Source organism: Lycorma delicatula, chromosome 2 (genome assembly GCF_047948215.1).
Source record: "Lycorma delicatula isolate Av1 chromosome 2, ASM4794821v1, whole genome shotgun sequence".
Taxonomy (NCBI): Eukaryota; Metazoa; Arthropoda; class Insecta; order Hemiptera; family Fulgoridae; genus Lycorma; species Lycorma delicatula.
Window position 1 is genome coordinate 3892036 of NC_134456.1, and position 15465 is coordinate 3907500.

The 15465-nt window shown below is 28.6% G+C and overlaps 1 protein-coding gene across 4 annotated transcripts in view; it reads right to left on the minus strand.

Annotated features, from left to right (window-relative positions):
- The window catches only part of LOC142320434 (uncharacterized), a 72934-nt gene extending 59712 nt beyond the window's left edge, over positions 1–13222 (minus strand). For all 4 annotated transcript variants that reach the window (XM_075358190.1, XM_075358191.1, XM_075358189.1 and 1 more), the window contains exon 1: positions 13135–13222. The gene's annotated coding sequence lies outside the window, so the exon portion shown is untranslated. The remainder of the gene's footprint in view (positions 1–13134) is intronic.
- Positions 13223–15465: the final 2243 nt, after the last annotated feature.

Below are 15465 nucleotides of genomic sequence, written 5' to 3' on the forward strand. Positions count from 1 at the left end.
GAGCAGAATCCAGGGCTAAATGTTTTGCTTTTGCTAACTAACCATTTTCTGACTTATGTTTATATGAACTTTTTTTCTTATATTAGGCAATAGAATCATCTCTCCAGAGATTGCCGTGCAATTTGGAATCTCTTGTATATTGAATGATGTATTTTTAAATGGTTCTACTGATAATGCTGATTTTAGCACAGATTCTGATGAAAACCCTGAATACAAATCAGAATTTAACAAAGCAGTTCTAAATAACAGGACAAAAATCAGAGGTTTATAGAAAGCGATTGAGGAAAGTTAAGATGGAACTATGAATTTGTATGATTCTGCTAGTAATTCAGCTGATATAAGTAACGGCAACAATACTCCGATTTCTTGTATTTCTGATCTCAGTGTTATGAAGTGTGCATCACTGGAGCCTCCAACGCTCCAGGTATTCAACAAGGCTCTAGGACATGAAAACAATGGAGATACTGAATCTAACCTAACCGCATTAATAACTTAGATACAAGATGATATCTTATGGGGACCTTCCAGTGAAGACCAGTTTTTCCCTATTAGTTAATGATGAAATAATAGTGAAGGTACAGGCACCAACTCCCAAGAAAGCTATTTATGTACTGTTCATCAATGATGCCATTTTTAATTTATTAGTCGACGAGACAAATCATTATGCAGAATAAAAGATTCATCCAACCAGTACAAATAAAATGAAAATTTCTTTGGGATATTTTGTGGATTGGTCTTTATACAATGGTGAGTATAAAGCAAGTCTGTTGTATTCTAACCATGTTAGTAAAGAGATTTCAGATTCTTTTGAGAATGTTCCATGGTTCAAATAATGGAAATGCATCAGAAGGTGACACACTGTACAAAGTTCAACAACTCATCGACTTGCTTCCCATTAAGAAAGGTGTATCAATAGAAAATAATGCCTTTCAGAGTATGGCTTGTCTTTCATCAATACTGTTCAAACAAAAAAAAAAACAGCATGGGATGAAACATTCCAAATTAATTCCTTGTCTTTGGCTTCACAAGGAATCTCATTATATATGCTGGAAAAGAATAGAGCAGTTCCAGAAACATATTTGTTGGAGCTTTCTGGACCATTACTTGATGCTGGACGATCATTTTATTGTGACAGTTGATACAAAAGTGTATCGTTGGTTTCTCAGTTACTCGATTGTTATACACATCTTGTTAGTACCTTAAGGGTTAATGAAAATAGAAATCCAAAACAATTAACAGAAATCAAATTGAAAAAAGGTGATATAGTCTATACCCCAATGTTCAGGTACAAAAAAAGAAATATTGAAATGGAAATATAACAGGGATGTGTTAATGCTTTCAACAAAACACAGAGATGAAACGGTAACAAAATAGAAGAGACGGAAGGACAACATGAAACCCAAGGTAGTAACAGACAACAACGGTGCCAAAGCACCGATCTTCTATAAAAAATATGAGAAGATATAATGTTAAGAAGAATTAATTAACCTGTAGTACTTATTAAACATATTGAGATCAAAAGATAAGTAGAATTTTGGAGAATGTTCAAGTGACATAACTTGAGCTTATAATAACAAATAAAAATAAATTTTGAATTGTTTAGTAAAAGGGAAAAGTTAAAATTTGTTTTAAAATGATTTAACGAAATTACTTCCCTTGGAGAAAAATTTATTCATTAACTTCTTCCATTTTGTCTTCCTTTAAAAATCTGAATGTAGTTTTAATTCTCTAAATTCATTTGTTTTACTTTTAATTGAATCCATATTAGGTTTAAAGTTTGACTACCAGTCTCAGATTAATGAAACTGTTTCTTCCAAAATGCCATATACAGCTAATTTTATTTCATTCCTATTTACTACAGGAAGGAGCCAATAATTAGCTATACATGATGTGGAAGAAAAATTACGTTAATCTGAAACTCAATTATTAATAACTTTAGTAGTTTTGTCATTTTTTTGTAATAATGTTCAATAAATAAATCCATTATTCATTTCACAATAGCATTATTATAAATGTGGGTTTATAAGCATACATTTTTGAGGTTTACATTTAAATCATTTGTGTGAGGAAGAAAATCTCTCTTGAATAACAGGATATCTTAAATTTCGAATAAATTAGGACAAGGTAATATAATATCTAAATAAAATTGGGCTCAATTAAAATATCGATATTAGTTAATATAAGGTAGATTAAGATAAGAAGTTTCAACTCTATGTAATGGAAGGTTAGTTTATGTCTGGCAAAACAGCACAATACACCTTGAATGAAACGTTTTTTTATCGTGAATGCAATGAAGTACCACACCATAATCAGATTTGACTAATGCATTATTTATGCCTGAAATAGGCAAATGTTTATTGAATTGAAATCCCAATTTGCAAACAAACGTATATGCCTAAGTCTAACAAGACTACACAAATAAGAATGACCAAAAACATTGTCTACATTACATACAGCAGTATACAAAATTACATTTTTGTTTAATTGTAAACAATAGTCATTATTATTAAATTTATCATTACTTATCTTATCAGTATGAACGAGTGTGTAGTGTCGTTCACATAAATCACATAAGTTATTTGAGCAACACTGATTGTTACTATGACCTCTGTGAAAACATATGAGACAGTTATTTTTTAAAAAGTATCTTCATTCATCATTGGAAAAACTTATAGCATTTTTGTAACTGATGACTGAACTTTCAAAATAAACAATGCTTAAAGTTAGATCTAGAATAATAACATTATGTTGTTTATGAATCTTGTTAATGTTTGAAGTAGGATGTTTGCGATGAGACTTAAATGCATTGTTGTAATCTTGTCCTTTAACATTTCCAATACTGAACTGAGTTGTAATACTTTTTGAAAACCCCTTATTTGATAATCTTTTGTTCCACAATCTGGCAGTATTATATTCTAACCTTGTTAACTGGGAGTTTCAATGCCTCAAATGAGTTGACAAATGAAATGTCAATAGGATCTAATGATTATCTTTTAAAAAATATTTTTAAAATGCGATCTGTATTAAAATAATATGCAATCATACATTTGTTATCAAATTGTTTTATCAATAAATCTAATGCGATTTAATTTTCATTGTTTATTGGAAGATTTTTAATAATGGCTAAGGCTTCGTCTCTTAGTGCCATATGTAAATACTGTAATTTTTGAATGTGTTAAATCTTTTTGAGTGTTCTAATTCTTGCAATGAAAGCCTTAATTTATTTTATTTGTCTTAATTGTACTTTATCCACAATGATTACAATTAACTAATATGGCCAAAAAACAAAGTAAAACTAAATTACACTAATATTATGTAAATAAAGGTGTTAACATAAGTTACGAACCCAGTTTCAATGTAGTGAAAAAAACTACAATGTAATATTTTTGTTCATTCATAATTGAATGACATTGTAAAGAAAAGTGAAATTATAGTTAATAATTCTTAACAATACCTAAGCTCAGCTGGTTCATTAATAAAAAATAGAAAATGATAGGCCATGTTTACATCAAGCAAAAGTATGAAGAAAACATGTGAATCCAAACAAGGTGGTCACAGAGTAAACAATATCAGCGTTAATCGAGGCAACGTTTTAGAATTGCTGCACTTAATCACAAAGTACGATGCTGTACTTCGTGAACATCTTGTAAGATCTAAAATGGGTAGCAAAATTTCTATTGCTTATATGTCACCAGAAATTCAGCAATTTTGGGAGATAAAGTTCCCCAACATACCAGACAAGTAAAAAAGACCAAATATTATTTGATTACATTCGACAGCACTCAGACTTTTCTCACAAAGAAATACATAGCGATTGAAAATCAGGAAGTACACATAGCTGCGGTTAATAAATAATTTTATTTGAAATAATTAGTAATCCTTTGATTAGAAAACCAGTGTTCTACCATTCTGTTATCCCAAATTTTAAATATTAAACAACCTATATGTTAAGACAAACAAATTCTCTTCCAGTAGGATTTAACTTCCTACTTCCTCCGTCACGATTTTTTCAGACTAATCTAAATTTAGAATGTAAAATTTTTTTTGTTAATTTATAAAAAAATTTAAATTATTGAAAAATAATACTGGTTAGGATACAAAGCAGTTCATGAAAAAAGTACTTTAGTGAGAAATGTATAACTTTATCGAGGTGATTTGTATAGATTAAATGTTACATTGTGTAACAATAAACTTTACAGACCGATTGATTTATAAATCAATCAATTTATAAATTTGTTTTGTGTTTATTTTTGTCTTCCTATTAAAACAAAAAATCTTAAGTGAACATCACATGACTTCCTTGCACGCATATTAAATTACATACACTTTTTTTTTTTTAATCAATATATTGAAAAAAAATTAAAAAAAAAAAACAAAAGATGAAGTCGGATTTAAACCGATGTGCCTTCCCCTTGTAAGATTCAAATATTTCATTAATTAAAATTTTATTTGGCTATAACTCTGGAACCGATGAAAGTAAATACCACTTATGGCATATCATTGAAAAGCTCTAAATGAGAGCTTATTATTGCAGTTAAGAAAATACCCAAACTCCAGATTTTTTGTATTTTGGGCTTTTTTAGATACTTTTGGTCCAGTCAATTGCAATCAAAAAGGGTAGTGCGCAACTAGATCTTATAACAATCGTAAATCCAAAATTTCAACATCCTATGGCTAATTGTTTTGAGTTATGTATTTTACATACATATGTATGTAAAAACATACAATGTCACACCAAAACTAATCAAAATGGATCCAGGGATGGTCAAAATGGATATTTCCGTTAAAGTCTTAAAACCGAAATTTTTTATGATCACAATATTTCCTTTACTTTGTACAAGGAAGTAAAAATGAGATTTCCTTGCATTCCCATTTTAATAAAAGATATTGTATTTTAAATTACAATGATGAAGTTAAAAAATATACAAACATCCTACACGAATTAATTAACCAAAACTGGCTTGTATTGAAAACTGAAAAACAATAAGCTAAACAAAAAAAAGTATATTATAATACAAAAGAAGATTACGGTAAAAATTATAAAATTAAAATTCAACTAGGGTAACCTATATATATATATATATATATATATATTTCTACCACTAGATTGCAGTTTACATAGATTTGCATTTTGTAATAACAAAGCAAACTTCAAAACTATATCAATAAAAATGACATTAAAGTTACATATTAATGAAATGTGGGGCACCCCCTATTTCTACTTCATATTATTGAAAGCATTTAATATAATGAGTTCTTCTTTCTTTAAACTTGTACAATATATAATCCTTAGCTTAATGTCAATAGCTATCTCCCACCCACAGTTTATGAAAATGATCTTTTTTTCATACAAAAATCTTTGTATGGAACTGTGGCGCTTCACAGATCAAACACCATCTTCCTATGTGCGTACACACAAAGGAAGCTGCACACAAGACTGCGAGGGAGAGAGAGAGAGAGCACTGTTGCTCTCGCAGTGCTGACCCTGGCATCTGGTAGAAGGTAGTTTTTTTTTTTACTTCGCAAGTGTATGGAATATTCCTTGTTCGTTCCCTTTTCTAGTTTAGTCGGTAGAAGGAATATGAAAGCGGTTTAGTTGTTTTTTCAGTAGTTATCAGAAGATGGCGGAAAGCAAGGGCTCTTTGATTGCCAAATCTGTCCAAAAACAAGCTGGAAAGAGAAGATAATTAGTAAAAACAAATTATGTATTTGTTTCTGTATACATAGAAATTTAAATTAAGCACCGTTGCACTGTAGTGTTTTTAAGCGAATATTTTAATAAGTTATTATCAAATGATACTAAAAAATATTAGCGAAAAAAAATGAAAATAAAAAATATTGACATTTTATTATTTATTCGATTAAAGTGAATACGGTTTTTAAGCACAATGTGCTCAAAAACTGTGTACCATATTCTTGAATATGATACAAGTGTAGAAATAAATTATTACCCTGCTTCCAGCTATTCCATTTGATTAAATTTTTTTTCAGTTCTGTTATTTTACAGAAAAGTTTAATCCTACCTTGAAAAGGCCCAGAAAAACGTTTTCTGGAGCAGCACCCCCACTAATTTTAGCTACAAGCCGCCACTGATAATCGTGTGTGAATATATATATAATTATTAAATTAATAATATTTATTAATGTAAATGAGTAATTAAATAATTTTTATTTTTTAACAAAAATTTTTAACATTCATTAATTTGTTGTTACATTTTTTTATTATAAAAATATTTTAGTGTTTATCATTATTATTAAAAGTATTCATAAAAAAATACTCAAAATATAAAGAACCAAATTAATTAATTTATCTTTTAGTTATGACATTTTTTTAAATTTATTAAGATTGAACAAAAAGTGTATGAAAAGTTATCAATAAGCATAATTAAATATTAAAATATGAAAATTCTATTCTGTTCGATTCAAAACAATAAACATAAAATGACGTGATAAAGAATACTATTTTATTTATTTTTATTAAAAAATGTCCATTTTAATATTCAGTCTTCTTTCCTTTGCTCATCAGATAGTAAATTATTTATTATTTTAATTTTTGTGGCATTATTTTTTTTAAAAATGCATGGCCAATCGGCAAATCTTCCTAATAAATCTATCAATAATTTTATTTTCTTTTTAAATTTGGAATCCAACCTGTAGATTACAACAAAGGATATACGCTAAAACATTTCTTTCTTTAAATAGTTTATTACACTCGATTCATGTATTATTTTTCTAATTTCTTTGGTCGATCCTGCTTTCTTAGTTTAATATCAATCTGAGTGAATGAAAAGTCTTCATCGGTTGTGATTTAACCAGTTTATATAATCATATTTTGTATTTTTATAGTATTTTTATTGGCATTCATTTTCAAAAAAAAAGAAAAATCATCCTTGCGTGTCTCATAAAAATTTGTTTTCTTGTCTAGTACTTCTTCTTCTTACCTCTTTGTATCAGTTCTCTAAATGAACTTAGGTGATCTTGTTTCATGGCTGAATGGCAGAAATTAGAGCCATTAAGATACTGTGAACCTGAAGATTAGTTGTCACTTCCATACTTGTTTCCGGTTGTGATAATGAAGCTTCTTTTTGTTTTTATTCTGTTCCGTACATGTATTGCTGTAGATAATCAAGCTCTTTATTTATGGCAAGTTTTATACAACCGGATTCCTTCTTGCTTATTTTCTTTGCTTATTATTTTCTTGCTTCCTAACTACAATCTGTTCTATCTGTTATGTCCAAATTTCTTGAACTTGATTTCTGGCATGATCTCTCCTCTTGTACTTTGGACAAATTTATATAATTTCAAGCAAAACTTAAGACCAAATGGAAAAATATAAATATGTAGGTATTATTCAAATTAGAATGCAGAATTGACAGCTAAATAAAAAAGGAATATCATTGTTGCTGCATTACCCTTTTAAACTCTACAGCAATAATTGTGGTAATCTCTAGACATCAGTGACTTAATGAAAAACTAAAAGCTCTACAGCAGGAAGCAGCTCCATTATATATTGCTTCATCGATATTTTTCTTAAGAGAAAAAATGTTTAACATACGAAATAAAAAAATTGGAATATCAGATTTAACTGAATAATAAAAATAATTTAATAATAATAGAAAAAAATAAAATAAATAATAACAAATTGTTTATCATACAGGCAATTAATTAACTTTACATATAATACGCATAATCATCTTGATAACAATGTGAGTTGCTTGGAACTTTGTTTATAGTTTTTAAGAAATACAAATAAATTCTCAACAACTGAACAACTAAAATCTCTCTGTAGGAATATATTCAATACTCTCCAAGCATCTCGTAAATATGAGTTATAAATCCACCAAAATAGAAAATAGTGTTGATATTGTATACACACTGTAAGGAATTGTGTTCAGTAGAACACAAAATGACATATTAAATGAATAAGCACAATTAAATACAATACAGTATTTGATCAAATTCTAAGTATATCTGTTCCTAACATGAAAAGGCATAAATGTTTCATGCTTTGGTTATTAATTCCTTATTTATAATGATTTGTTTTGCCCCTGCTGCCCCATTTGCACAGAAAGTAACAAAATTTAATGCAGCTGAATTGCAAACCATTAAAAAGGCAATAAACTACAACATATAGTTCAATGGTAATTGTAATCTGCTACCTCTGTGTAAACGGCAGTTCACTAGTACTTGTACTGAATTTTTTCTAATCGGATTTTCATATTTTTCTTTTATGTTAGTTGCATTTGCTAATGGCACAGAAGAAAATTTTTTTCCGTTGTGCAAAAGGACAATCTTTAAACTAATTTTCAAAGAATCGATGAGCAATCTTCTTTCTTTAAAGTTATGTTCATTATGCAGTGAATCCATCACAGCACAAATATTGTTACAAAACACTAAATTATTTTTTTCAGAATATCAATCTTGAAACTCTTCCTGATAATAATGAAAGAAATATATTTCATATCAGTTTGGAGTAGTTTCCAGCCTTTCACAAATTCAAATCCTGAACAAGGTCATAATTCACTTTGAATTACCTAATAAGATTCATGGGAAGAGGATTCTGCTTCAAAAGTAGGACCTTCTTGCTCTTCTTGTCAGAATTCAATGGCTACCTCATATTCTGATTAATTTTCTAAAGTTAAATCCTCGCCACGAGGCACTCTCCTAATAGCAGATGGTGTACGTTTGGATATTAGCTATTCTTTTGTTTCTGTAATACAGAAATAATAGTTCAATGATCTTGTAGTTCATGCCACATATTGATATGGTAAAACTCATATGCTAATTATCCCTAGCCCAGACAGTGAGATGTTTCACACAGGTTGAACAGTAGATGTGATGGGATCAATTCTAACTTTGATCTCAAACCTTAATGCCGGAATTTACTTCAAAGCATTTTTTAATTAGTGCAGTCAAACTTAATAGTTGTTCTTCAAGCATCGAATCCCCACACTTGTAACAGAAGTTTGGCTCAATTACGCATTTCTTGGCAAATTTATTCTCTTAACCCAACAAACCTGACACAGTAACTGTATATCACAAAACAGAATGAAACCACTGTATGTGCATACACAGTGAATTTTTATACAATATTGGTGTGTTCATTGAATCACTCTGCTCAGTACTGACGTGTTAGAACCTACTGTACATGAATCAATCATACAATTGCAGATGTTGGCTACATAATATTATAATTGTATCCACTCTCAATTAGAAATCATTTTAAATATTCTTTTATGTACGTAAGTTATCCCTAAAAAAATACATCGAATTCCACTTAAAAATATGTAGAAATATATTATTTAAAAATACATAAAAAATGTACTTCAAAATATGTTATCACATGTAGATTATGGAAAAATCCTGACTGCATTTTTTTAATTCAGCATAAAAAGTTAAATCACAAAAACAATAAAACTTTCATTTAATGAAACTGTGTTTATTAGTGTAATTAGAAAATGATAAACTGAACGCAATATTTGATTTTTTTTATTCATCATTCTGGCAAACGTTAAACCATACAACATACTACTACATTACTGTCTAAGTTGTCAACATATTTATCCTATGATGCATATCTCACACCTTCTGTATGAAAAGATATCATTAACTATATGCACCGCTCTGGCACATTATTTAATTCTAATCCACATTTACTTAGGCATTCATGGGCTGCTTATAAATCTCTCTGATAGTATTTAGTGAGCAAATGTAAACTTTTATCTGAAAATTTACTTGCTAATTTTGTCAATAAGTTAGTTTGAGTTCTTTATATAATGAGTTTCTTAAACTGTTAAGTTACAGTTTAACTAATAGTTCTATTATAACGATTAACAATGTTCTTTTTAATTAAGTATTTTTGATAAATGGTCTTGTTTTCTTAGATCAATAAATAAATAGATACACAAGCTCTTTTAAGTCACTCCTATCCACTCTTTTAAATCATAAAACTGAATTATAACACTGTTATAGAACAGCTATGAATTAGATAGTGTTTTTTTCTTAATGCGAGTAAATAAATAAATTTTTGTTACTAAGAGTACATATATAATACTAACATTGTTCTTTTTATCTTTTGCTGCAGGTACGACAACGATTACTTACATAGGTTAAGAGTGAACAGCCTTAATGTGGCTTAACTAATTAGTTTTATAATAACAATTAAAGGGAGGACTACTTACTTTGTAACTGGTGCTTCTTTCCCAGTAGGATTAAGTTTTTTTTAGGTAATTATATATTTTTGTTTTGTTTTGTAAACAACTGCATGTTAGAGTAAATTTGCATGTTAGAATTAAGGAAAAATTGTGTTTCCCCAGTAGACCCCTCAGTAGGTTATAATTGTTTTTTAATTATGTTATATATGTTGTATTTTTTTTACAGTTTAGTGTATTTTAAGTTAGAATTAATTATGTTAAGTCGCGTTCGCGTTCCATACCCCATCCACAGTAGGACCAATTATGAAGTGAGATATCATTTTAAAAATGCTTTGTTATATTTATTTAAGATTAGATTAAGTGCATGCTGTTAAGCCATGTTAACCTGAAGGGAATTTTCCCTAAGTACTGTTTTATTTATTATGTATATATATATATTTCAAGTACATCAAACTGTATTTCTATTAATCGTCTTGATATTTTTACTAATTTTGTTTCAGAAAATTTAAGTTTGTTTCAGGAATAGATGATTGTAATATTTTAACTAATCGATGGTGAAAAAAATAGTCTGATAAAGAATAAAAAAGGAAAAATGGATTCCAAAAGAATTTAAATATTAATAACTTGTTAATTTGTATTAATTTATTTTACTATTTTTATACTAATTTTTCTCCAGCGTATTTCAAGTGTGTTTTAGGTACAGAAAATTGTGATATTTTAACTAACTAATGCTGGAACAACACACTAAAGTGATGCTTAGAAAATTGAACATGTGATGATGAATGTATAACAAAATATAAGATGAAAAGGCCAATTTGAAAAGAGTTCAAATAATGATCAGATTAAGAAGAAGACAGTCAACATCTAGATGGCATAAGTGAGTATAATTTTAAATTTAATTAGATTATAGGAAAACAATGTAAAACCTCATGATCTAATTTCTTTTATAAAATAATTGAAAAGTTTTTTTTTTGTAAAAGAAAGTTTTAATTTTTGACTCCATAAATGGTAAAACATTTCATGGAATGCTGCATTTGAGTTTAAATAGTTTTAAGATGTTGTTGCTGTTACCTTATTTTTAACAATAAAAGAACTTCTGCATTCACTACAGACACATTATATTAATCATGTAAGCATTATAAATCTTCACTTGCAGTTTTATTTTACATCACATTAAAGATAGGCACTCACTTTTTCTATTTAGCTTTCGGAACCACTTTGAGGTATTACTTTAGAGGATGAATGAGGATGACATGTATGAATGTAAATGAAGTATTGTAGTCTGGTACAGTCTCACATCAACCATTCCTAAGATGTATGGTTAATTGAGACCTAACCACCAAACACTGGTATCCACAATCTAGTATTCAAATCCATATAAAAGTTACTAGGATTTGAATCTTAGAATTCTCGACTTTGAAATCAGCTGATTTGCAATAACAAGTTAACCACTAGACCAGCTCGGTGGGCTATGATAAATTAAAGTAGTAAAATAACTGATTTTAAAATAAATGATTCATCCATCATCAATGAGATTTACAACCCAACCTATATTAAACGCGGAGTGAAGCTGAACAAACTGATCAATGTCAGCCACATATCTGTTGACTCGTACTCCCTGTTTGTTTATACATAACACTTGATTTTTCTCATAGGCATTGTGCAAAAAACACATACAAATTTTGTTCCTCCGTCTTTCCATTTTGAAACCACAATGTCCCCACATAGCAAAGTACATCCCACCCATTTTCATTTTTCTATCAACTTTTACAAGATTTTTAGGGAATAGTTTTCTAGTCTGTCTAATTGTAGCGCAGATAAATATATTTTTTGTAATAATTGTTTAATCATTTCAATATTTGAAAAGAAATTGTCAAAGAGGCAGTAACCCATCACCTCAAATATGTTTGCAATCAACTGTAATTTGGTAATAAATGTAATCCATTCAACCTAATGGATAAATTTAAAAAATAATACATAAAAATAATATTAATAATAATAATAATAATTAATAATAATTACATAATAATAATACATAATAATAATCAAAAATAATACTTTCAAAAAAAGAATACATTCACATTTAATTAAAAACAAAAAATTATATATAATTGAACATTACAAATTCAAACAAATCGGGACGTAGATAATTTCAATTCTTAATACATTCAAATTTTTGAAAGTACAGTATATTATTATGAAATAACATAATAGTTAATACTGGTTGTGCCAGAGGCTATAACCCACATCTTGAACCTCCTTTTTATCAGCTTCATTGGCATGTATTGTTACAAGAAGCTTCTCTCCTTAAACTTCATCATTCATTAAGAAATAAGTAGTATATTTTTGATTTCATATTTTACAAAATTACATTTTGAATTTTTGTATATTAAAATAAAATAAAATAGCTTTTTATTAACATAAACAGTTGCTAGTAACATTTCACTTACAATAAGAACAAAATAGAGGTACAATTTTTTGAAGGCCTATAAGCATCATGTAATGATTTAATTTATGGATATAATTTAATATGATAAATTTTTAAACCTGAATCAGATCAAATTAAAAAAGAATATTACAATATAGGTTCCACTTTATTAAGTTTCTACAAATTCTTTCAGTAATCGCAAAACGCAGAAGCACTGATTTTATTGACAGTCATAAAAGAAGTAACATAATCTAAGTTTTGTACAGATTCATGATTTAAGTTTTATAACATCTTCTCAACAAAAAACTCCATATATTTGCTTATATCACTTCAAACTAGAATATTCAAGGATTCTTTGGAACTAATTTACAACACTCAAATTGTTAGTACTTTCTGTAAATTGCATTTCAAACGCATGTAAGCAATACCTTATTTATAGGTTATCTGATGATGCTATATTTATTCATCCGTAATTAAAATAATGTCTTGAATCCTTAAAAAGTAATACACAATAATTAAAATATATTATTTTTCTTATCATCTAGTAACTTACTTTGTTAAAATAGAAGATATTGTAGACGTAAAATCAAAAATAAAACTGTCCCACAAAACGGACGTGATTCTCCCTCCAACAAACCGCTGGTGCTGTAGTCGCAAACCGCTTTTAAGTCAACAGCGATCTGTAACCATAGAAGCGGGAAAATTAAAATCTGGTATGTGACTGTACCAAAGGGCGTTTATACAATCTAAATTAACAATAATAATTAATTTATAAATAATTTTGTATACAATATGACCTCTAATGTCTGGTGGTACAAATAGGTACGAAGGACCTATAAAGGGTTGAACAAACATAATAAATATATTTAATCTTGTAACTCAATGATATTTTGGCTTAAGAGGAGGGACTTTATTGTGTTTTCTTTGCTATTTTTAATAGATTACCTAACATTTAAAAATATCCTTTTTAACAATTTATTTAAAATACAATTAACATTTTTTTAAAATTAAAAATACAATTATAAATTTAACAATATAACTAACTGTAGATTTCTAAACAATACTAATAAAAAAATTAAAAAACAACCCTGGGTTTTTTTATCTCAAAGATATATATAAAAATATGTAATCAAATAATTTTTGAATTGTAATTTATTTTGTATAAATATATATATATGTATGTTTAATTACATAATTTTTTTATTTTATAAAAATATGATTTTGTGATGGATTTTGTATGGGAATCAGTCGACTCATTCAACTATAGCCAACCAAGTAGATTTTTTGTGAAGGTAAATTTGTTATTTTTAATTTCATAAGCTGGTTTTAACAGCTGATAAACAATCATAATTTGTCTACAGAATGTGAGTAGTTTTGTACATTTTTAAAAGTTGTATACAATTGTGGAGTGTGTGTGAAGGTGAGTGTTTTGTGTTCTGCGATCTCAAAATTTCATTTCAGTTTTCAAATGAGGAATATGCTAACAATTTTTATTTATGGTTATTGCAATGGTAACTCCTTGGCTGCAAAAATGCAATATCAAAAAAGATTTCCTAATATAAGGGTTCCAAATCAAAACCTTAATTTCAGCTTTCCATTGTTTACGCAGAACTGGTTCTTTACCTACACATTCTTATTCTGTTGAAAGACAAGAACAATGTCGTGTCGCTTACAAGGAGAACGTGATATAGCAAGTTCAATGTAGCCCGGGACTTAATACTAGACAAATTTCAAATTGCATTGGTTTGCCACATAGCACAGTATGGCGAATACTTAAAGAAAATCTCTTACCTGTACCACTATCAGGAGGTTCAAAATTTACTGCTTGGCGACTTTGCATTGCATCTAAAGTATTGTCATTGGCTTCAAGAAAACTGTCATTAAGTATGTTCTATTTTATTCCCTGATGAGGTAACATTTATAAGAGATGGAGTTAATAACTCTCAAAATAAACATCAATGGAATTTTGAAAATCCACGTGCTAGTAGATACAGTTTTCAACACAGGTTTTCTGTTAATGTTTGGTGTGGCATTATTGATAAGCATATGATTGCACCATTTATTTTTGATGGTAGCCTTACAGGAAACTAGTATTTTCTTTTAGAAAATAACCTGCCCTAGTTTTAAGAAGACATTCCACTAATAACAAGGCAAGAAATTATTTTTCAACACTATGGGTTTGTTATACATTTTTGTGAAGTAGTTAGAAATTATTTGAACGTAACATTTAGGAGCATCTGGATCAGGCGAGAAGGACCAATTAATTGGTCCTAGATTACCTGATCTGACTCCAATGGCCTATTATACGTGTGGACATACGAAATCGATAGTATATGCTGAAAAGATAACTACAAAAAGAATTGATGGCAAGAATTTTCAATGCATTTGAAATTCTACGAAATAATCCAGATTCGGTGAAAGAGCCACCAAAGGAATTTTAAAATGAGCAGAGTACTGTTAACAATGAAGGAGGACATTTTGAACAGTTGTTGAAATAGTAATTTCTTAATGTGCTTTTACAATTTTACTTTTGATGAATGATTTTATTTCTAGGTATTCTTGGATGTATACATCATTCTTGGTATTCTCGGATTACGTTGACTCTGATCACTTTTAATTGTTTCCTAGATAGTCATAAAAGAATGGAGGAAAACACTGAAACTCAATGTGGTAGAAACAATAAGTTTTTTTTTTTGTCTTCAGTCATTTGACTGGTTTGATGCAGCTCTCCAAGATTCCCTATCTAGTCGTTTCATTTCAGTATACCCTCTACATCCTACATCCGTAACAATTTGTTTTACATATTCCAAACGTGGCCTGCCTACACAATTTTTTCCTTCTACCTGTCCTTCCAACATTAAAGCGACTATTCCAGGATGCCTTA